General features: G+C 47.3%; 1 pseudogene; it reads left to right on the forward strand.

Annotated features, from left to right (window-relative positions):
* Positions 1-4,635: 4,635 nt before the first annotated feature.
* LOC101583929 lies at positions 4,636-5,312 on the forward strand (annotated as a pseudogene).
* Positions 5,313-6,249: the final 937 nt, after the last annotated feature.

Here is a 6,249-nt window from a genome sequence, read left to right on the forward strand (position 1 = left end):
AAAGAAAGAAAGAAAGAAAGAAAGAAAGAAAGAAAGAAAGAAAAAGAAAAGAAACACCATGGGGGGGGTATGTGGTACACACCCATAATTCCAGTACTCAGGAGGCTGAGGCAGGAGGATTGTTGTGAGTTGGAGACCAGCCTGGGCTACAAAGTGAGCTTAAGCTCAAGACCAACTTGAACTGCATAGAGAGACGCTGTCAAAATAAAAATAAAGAAAAGAAAATGAAAAAGAAAAGAAAAGAAAAGAAAAGAAAAAGAACCAGGTAAGTAATAAGAACCATCTGCCAAATGAGAAGCAGAAAATGCTACTGGGAAAATCCCCTGGCCCCTCTCCCAACCACCCTCAGTGCGACCCCAACAGTGTGGCCCCAACAGGCTCCCTCACCCCTATGAAAGATTGCAAGATTCACAGCCTGTGAACCTTGGTGTGTCAGTTCCAAGTTGTCATTTGATTGTTTCAGTTTAGTTTCTTTGGTGCTGGGGACTGTACCCAAGGCCTTGTACATGCTAGGCAATTACTCTGCCACTGAGCACACCCCAGCTACGAACAGTCATTTGAAATATCAGGCAGCTCCTGGAATTTTACCTGGATCCATCTCAGCAATCCTCCTGCCTTTGCCTCCCAAATGCTGGGATTATAGACACACACCAACATATGGCAACTTTTTGTTCGTTTGCCATGTAGTCTTTTGTTATTTCTTTTATTTTTATTTTTTGTCATTCTGAGACAGGGTCTCGTTATGCAGTTCAGACTGGCCTTGAGCTCGCTTTGTGGCCTAGGCTGGTCTTGAATTCCTAACAACCCTGTTGCCTCAGTCTCCCAAGTGCTAGGATTACACATGTGCACCACCATGCCTGCTCATTTCTTGAAATGGGGAAGAAAAGGTTTGAGTAGTTAGGGTACTGATGTTGGAGAAGTCTCAGCCCTGGCTCAGTCCCTCGTATTTACCTGTTCACTGGCTGGATGAGATCCCTTAGTGTGAGACACTGGGACAGTTCCAAGTGGCCGGTCCTGATGTGAGATCTTCTGACCAAGGGCCCATCCCTGCATCCCTGCCAGCCCCTTCTCCTCCCTCCTCCATGTCCTGCTTGGTACCTGCCCCTTTCCATCTCAGATCTATTTATGAATCTGCCATCTCCTTTAGCCCAGAGCCAAACTCAGGCTTCACAGGTCGCTCACCAGTTCCATGCACGTGACCCGGTGCCTGCTGAGGGGGACACAGAGACAGAACTGAGGTCCTCTGGCCCTGGAGGAGCTGCTTAAGCACACAGTGTGGATGTCACTTCTAAACACACGGGCACCAACTTTTCCTTCACCAAAGTGATTGAGTCATCTCCAGTATTTCTTCTAGATTTGCCATGTGTCAGACACAGTTCCCAAACTTGGGCTACCTTAGTAAGCAAAATTCCAAGGCTCCCTGTACTGGGAGGGCTCGTATACAGTAAATGTAACATCAATAAAGCATGTGATGCTTGAAAAGGTGACAGCTGCCTCAGCAAAAATGTAAAGGACAAGATGAGCTCTGAGGCTGGAGCCAAATCAAGATTAAATCAAAGCAGTCACAGGCTGCTCTGGGGCTTAGAATGGAGCACTTGCCCATGTGTGTGAGCCCTGGGTTCCACCCCAGAGCCACAATAAATAATAAATAAATAGGCAGTCTTTGAGGCCTCAGTGAAGAGGTGAGATTTATGCAGAGACACGAAAGAGATGAGGGAATGAGGGAATAGCTGGGTATGGCGGCACAAACATGCAGGAGGATCACCTACACGTAATCCAAACATGCAGGAGGATCACCAGATTCAAGACCAGCCTGGGAAACACAGTGAGTGCAGGGCCAAGCTGAACTACATAGTAAGACCCTGTTTCAAAAAACAAAACAGAAAGAGAGAGAGAGACAGACACAGAGACACATAGACACAGAGACAGAGACAAGAGACACACAGAGAGGAATGAACCAATGATAACCCAGGGAATCTTCTAGGCCCATGGGTCTTAGTCAGTAACAATAGCTACCCTCAAATCCCAGATGCTTTGTGATGTCTAGAAACAGTTTTCACAAGGAGGTAAGCATGTGCTTCTGGCACCTCAGGGGAGGGTCAGGCATGCTGCTGAACATTACGCCATGCACAGAAAAATCCCTTCACAACCCAGCACCACTGACCCAGCCAAAGTGTCTATGCTGAGAAACCCTGGTCCAGCAGAGAGAGCAGCCTGTGTAAAGGCCCAGTGGCAGGGTGTGCCTGGTGCTTGTAGCACTGCACAGAGCCAGCATGGAGGAAGCTGGAGGGAGGCGACAGATGAAGTCAGAGAGAGATCAGAGGTGGTGATGGCCTGGGCAGAGAAATGCTGTGAAGGCTTTGCTCCCACTGACCAGACCCATGGCAGGACTGGAGCAACAGAGCTCACTGCAGGCGGTGAGAGTAGCAGCAAGGGGCCAGGGAGGTGGACCTGTGTCACCAGCTCAGCTTCCTGTGCCTTCTCCTTCCCAGCTCTCTCTCTCTCTCTCTCTCTCTCTCTCTCTCTCTCTCTCTCTCTCTCTCTTCACAACTCAGATCCTGTGTCCCTAGCCCACTCCTTTTTTTTTTTTTTTCCTGAGAGGGTCTCTCTCTATGCAGTTCAGACTGGCCTTGAGCTCACCATATAACCCAGGCTGGTCTTGAACTCAGGGTGAACTCACAGTGATCTTTCTGCCTCAGTCTCCCGAGTGCTGGGATTACAGGCATGTGCCACCACATCTGGACTGTCCCTTTCTTCCTCCCTTTGTGTCTCAGTTGAGGACCTCACCTCTGCCTACAGAGCAAAACCTGCAGCTACGTGATTGTAATCCTAGACTTGGGAGGCCAAGGCAAGAGGATCTCACAAGCTAGAGGACAGCCTGGGTCACAGTGAGTAGATGAGCTTAGCCTGACACTACTATCCCGCTCTACTCTTGGAACAGTAAAAGTTGTGCCAGTCCAGGTCCCCTCCTGACCCCTTTGTTTTCTACCTTTTTCTGCTGCTGTGCTTCTCCTTCAGCACTCAGGCATGTTCTGGTTTGTCAGAACACCAGCCAAACAGTTGTGCATGGTGGTGCACACCTGTAATCCCAGTACTCTGGGAGGCTGAGGCAGGAGAAACAAGTTCAAGCCTAGCTTGGGCAGTTTGGTAACTTAGCAACTTAGTGAGACCATTTTGAAATTAAAAAAGAAAAAAGGCCTGGGAATGTTAACTAAGCATAAAGTTCTGGGTTCAATTACCAATACCACCAAAAACAAGACAAAACAAAAATACACAATTTTTTTTCAACACAGGAGATTTGGGATGGAGGTCACTATAGGTGGCCATCTTCTGCAAGTGTTGAACTTTATGACATTTTTTAAAAAATACTTAGTATAAGGTCTTTTTTTTTTTTTTTTTTTTTTTGCAGAACCGGGGATTGAACTCAGATCCTTGTGTTTGCCAGTCAAGCACTTATCCTACTGAGCCATCTCCCCAGCCCCAAACAAGAAATGTAACTTGTATCTGATAAGGTCAGTCAAGTCCCTTCAGAATTTTTTTTTTTTTTTTTTTTTTGTGGTACCAGGGATTGAACTCAGGACCTTGTGCTTGCCAGGAAAGCATTTATTCCACTGAGCTATCTCCCCGACCCCCTCCCCCATATAGGGTCTTACTACACAGCTTGGACTCGTAGTGCTCCTTTTGTTTTCAGCCTCCCCAGCACTGGGATTACAGGCGTGCACCCCGTACCCAGTCTTCATTTTGGTTTTTTGAGACAGGGCCTCAATATGTAGTTCAGCCTGGCCTTAAACTCAGTATGCAGTCCAGGTTGTCCTTGTAAGAGTAGGAATCCTCCTCCTCAGCCTCCCAAGTTCTGGGAATACAGTCATATACCACCATGCCTGGTCTTATGATGAAATATTGTAAGAACCAGCTATCTGAACCTCTGGAGAGCATCTCTGACTGCTGGTCAACAACTACGACCCCTTTCAGCCCGAAGAAGCCAGAGCGTTCATCACCCCTGGTTTCCTCATGGCGTTTGGGTTACTCCTTCAGAGGGGGGAATGTTGTAGGCAGCTGAATTAGATAGAAATATTATAGACAGTCAGACAGGATCAGGCCACCGAGGAGACAACATGGAAGGCAAGGTGACTTTGTAACTTGGAAGAGACAGAAACTCCCTATAGGCCAGACTTCAAGACAAAAGGGGAAACAAATATAGCTACATACTTCCCTAGGGATGGGCATCAGGGATTGATATTCTAAATAGGAATCAATCACCTTGAAAGAGCCCAAATGAGTCACTAGCCCAACCCCCAACAGGAAGAGACCCTGTTCCGTATTCATGCCCGCTTGCTACGTCACTTGCTTTCCCATTTGATACTGGATTTAATCAATTTTACCTGAGCAATGGTGCTTGTAATCTCATTGGTTGACCATAGTCTTGTCCCACCTCATGACCACCTAAGGGAGTTTCCATGTTCACCATCTTAGACCCACCTCACTGCTTCATTTTCCTCTATAAAAGTTAGGGAATCACCCATTAGGGGCCCCCATTCTGACCCTATCTTGGACCGAAGCTTTCTTTCCCTCAATAAACATATTCTGGTGGCCGGATTGAAGCGAGCCCCGAAACGCTGGGCCGCCCAGAACGAAATGCGTGGTGGCCTGGCTCCGAGTAAGGACAGTGTACGTGTCCAGCTTGCCCTTCTCCCTGACGAACAACGACTTATACCGGATATTTTCCAAGTATGGCAAAGTTATGAAGGTTATTATAATGAAAGACAAAGACGAGGAAGAGTAAAGGAGTGGCGTTTGTATTATTTTTGGATAAAGACTCTGCACAAAGCTGCACCAGAGCCATAAATAACAAACAGTTATTTGGTAGAGTGATAAAGGCAAACATTGCTATTGACAATGGAAGAGCAGCTGAATTCATCCGAAGGCGAAACTACTTTGATGAATCTAAATGTTATGAATGTGGGGAAAGTGAACACCTAAGTTATGCTTGTCCAAAGAATATGCTCGGGGAAGGTGAGCCTCCACAGAAGAAAGAAAGAGGAAGGAAAGAAAACCTCCAAACCGGAAGAAATCGAGGACACAGCAGGAAGCGAGGATGAGGGCGAGGACCTCGCTCCGGACAGCCTCAGCCAAGCCATCGCCCACCAGTAAGCCCAGATGGAAGAACAAAACAAATGGAAAGTCAGGGAGGGGGGGGGGGGGGGGGGTGGGAAGGGTGGGGTGGGGTGCGGCCTTCGACCTCCGAGGATTCGCAGCGCCCTAGGATAAAGAAGTGCGTGTACTTCAGTGACGAGGAAGAGCTTAGTAATTAGCATCGAACACAGGAGATGTCAGGAAAACGAAAACCGTCTGCAGTAGTGTCTGCAGACAAGGCCACCTGGGACCAGATGGTATTTTTTACACCAATAGTGCACAGAAGCCAAAACAAAAATTTTAAAATGATTATATTTTGAGTTGGCTGCAGTGACAACTCTGGTACTCCTAGCACTCTGGGAGGCTGAGGCAGGAGGACTGGGAGTTCAAGTCCAGCCTGGGCAACTTAGAAATTGAACAAACCCTATATCAACATAGTTTAACAAGTTACACCAAGAATGTAGCTCAGAGGCAGGACCTGGGTTCAGTCACCAGTACCAAAAAAAAAAAAAAAAAAAAAAAATCGCATCTCTACCTTGCCATGGCATAGTAGACTTAACATCCCTAACCCAAAAATCCAAAATGCTCTGAAATTCTAAACTTGGAGCACCGATGTGATGGCTTGAGTGGAAAATACACCATGCAACCGAGGCTCAGGAACATGATGAAGATCACTGTGTCTTGCTGCCTCCCTGAACGTAAATGAGTTTCCTGCTTAGACTGCAGTTCCATGCCTGGAATATCACATATGTGTATGCACATCTTCCGAAGTACTTGGGGGCCCAGTTTGTGTTGTGCTTGAGATGGGGTCTTCCTGTGCAGTTCAGGCTGCCCTCCACCCACTGCATAGTGGCCCCGGCTGGCCTCACACTGGCGGTAGTGCTCCTGCCTGCCATAGCCTCTTGAGTGCTGGGATTAAAGGACGAGCGTCTCTGCATCTGGGTGATACCACTATTTTGGATAAGGGGGGCTCCCTGTATTAAAAACTAGGATTTATTAGCAATGAAAGAACTAATTTTAATAAAAACAAATACTGTGGGCCAGGGATCTATCTCAGGGGCACAGTGCCTGCCTGGCAAGAGAGAGGTTCTGAGTTCAATTCCCAGCACCAAAAAA

Source organism: Octodon degus, unplaced genomic scaffold, assembly GCF_000260255.1.
Source record: "Octodon degus isolate 3935 unplaced genomic scaffold, OctDeg1.0 scaffold00098, whole genome shotgun sequence".
NCBI lineage: Eukaryota > Metazoa > Chordata > Mammalia > Rodentia > Octodontidae > Octodon > Octodon degus.